This window comes from Benincasa hispida, chromosome 5 (genome assembly GCF_009727055.1).
Source record: "Benincasa hispida cultivar B227 chromosome 5, ASM972705v1, whole genome shotgun sequence".
Taxonomy (NCBI): Eukaryota; Viridiplantae; Streptophyta; class Magnoliopsida; order Cucurbitales; family Cucurbitaceae; genus Benincasa; species Benincasa hispida.
The window spans coordinates 56,665,559-56,667,839 of record NC_052353.1 but is presented as its reverse complement, the minus strand read 5'-3'; positions in this window follow the sequence as shown (position 1 = coordinate 56,667,839).

Below are 2,281 nucleotides of genomic sequence, written 5' to 3'. Positions count from 1 at the left end.
AAGATTGGATAACAGTGTGTGATCGGTTGAAAAGCAGGACGTGCGGTGCTTCGAGGTCGACGAACGGTGGTCGGGTATGAGGTGCACTGTGGGATGGGGGTGATGGCGGGCTGGGTGTGGCGACAAGGAAGAAGAAAACCGGAGGGGGGTTCGCGGAAGTGAGGGAAGAAGATAGGGGAGTCTTTTTATTTTAAAAATATACTAATATAATAGTTAGATTAATAATAAGATAATAAGAAAATAAATTAAAAATAATAAAATAATACACACACAAATAGTATAACTCTAAATTAGACTCCTTTTCTTAACTCCACTTTATAACTAATTTAATATCCTCGTTCATTTTCCAAAATAATTAAATTCCTTGCCAATAAACTTTTCAAAATTGAATAATTTTTGATAAATTTCCACGAAAATACTTAAATCCTCGATTTATACTTTAAATTTCAGAACCTGTGGATGCCGCTATATTCCAAAACAATGAGGAGTTTCTCTTTGGGCCCGCACCAAGCCTAAGGACAATTCTGAAAAGGGAAGAAGTTTTTACAGTCCGCCTCATTTAATAAATACAATACATGAGAAATGGTGTTGAGTATTTACCAATGTTTAGGCATTCGGTAGAATGGTCAAAGTAGGGCTGGCTAGTAGTGAGGTCACAATCGACCCCTCAGAGAGTGATCCCCCGGAGTTCTAAAGAGTTATCACTAGTTTTGAGAACAAATAGCTTTTTCATAACATGAGATAAAAATGGAGAGGAAAATGATAGAGTCATTACTAATAGTGTTTGTAAAAAGCTACTAGATTGCATATTTGTTGGTCTTTTTCAAAGGTCAAAAACGAATTGGAAAGTAGACCACTTCTCTAGTTACAAGACGGAGTCAATTGAGAGTCATCAGCCGTCGCCGTTTGACCTAACGTCCCCTGGCCCTTTTTGTACACAACCGCCACTGTCGCTTCCCTTTACCGATTGAAATGGTCCCCGGGTGAAAGTGGTTCGATCGCCGGCGACGTGGGGCGGGTTCGCCTGCCCGCGGAACGTCCGCGAGAAAGTCCACTGAATCCTTAATCAAATTTTTAGTAGGAAGGAGAAGGTCGTAACAGGTTTTTTCCGTAGGTTTGAACCTTGCGGAAAGGATCATTGTCGATAGCCTAACAATCAAACGACCCACGAACACGACGCTACGTTTAAAGAACGAACTGTTTCGGCACTGGTCGGGCCGGGGGGGGGAAGCCATGGCTCTTTCTCTGCCCTCCCTCCACCTCGCGCGCATTTAAACCAAAACCCGGCCCGCGGTCCGCGCAAGGAAACTTTGAAATTTGAAATCTCCTGCCCCTTGCCCCCGGCCTCTGGTTGTGCGGGGAGGTGGAGCATTCTTTTGTCGTATTACTAAAACGACTTCTCCGGCAAACGGGATTATCTTCGGCTCTCGCATTCGATGAAAGAACTTAGCGAAAATGCGGAATACCTTGGTGTGAATTGCAGGATCCCGCCCGAAACCATTCCGAGTTCTTTGAAACGCAAGTTGCGCACCGGAGCCTTTTCCTGGCCCGAGGGCACGTCTGCCTTGGGCGTTTCACCGTGTCAACAATCCGCTCCTTTATTTCGGAAGCAATTTCTTAGCGAATTTTGTGCCCGGCACTTGTTTCCCCCCGCTCAGAACATTAGCCTCGCGTCGTACCTTCACCAGCCAACTCGATTAACGGGACTGCCGATGGCACACCGAGTGGCCTCTTGCAACCTCCACACCCCCGTTTTAGGGAAAACGGTTTTAGAAAAACGGGGTTTTTTTTTTGGGAGAAAAAAAGGAGTTTTCGTTAAGAAAGATTTGTGAGTGTGAAATAAAGAAAGAAAGATTGTAGTAGACTAGAAAGCAATAAGCAACAAACAACGGCTTTTTTTTTTTATAGAGTAAACTTACTCCGGGTAATTGAGGGAAATGATGGTGTTAGTCTTAATCCCCCTATAGTGCATTCCTGAACAAAAAAAGCCAAACTGGCGCCCTTAGCATATGCAAACAGGGCGAAGTGGTCACTTTACAATGAAAAATGTAAAAGAAAAAGCAAGCATAAACTAAATAATTACAATACAAGGACATGAAAAAATAAATGCCTAGAAGGGGGTTTGGATTTGGGCCATGCGGCCATGGGCAACAGGCCCCTGGACAAGCATGACCGTTACATTCTCCCCCACTTACGATTAATTGGTTTTGAAAAAAACGTCCCCGTCAACCGATCCCTTGTTCAACCTGCCCGATGGGCCGGAACCGCAATTCTTCAAGGT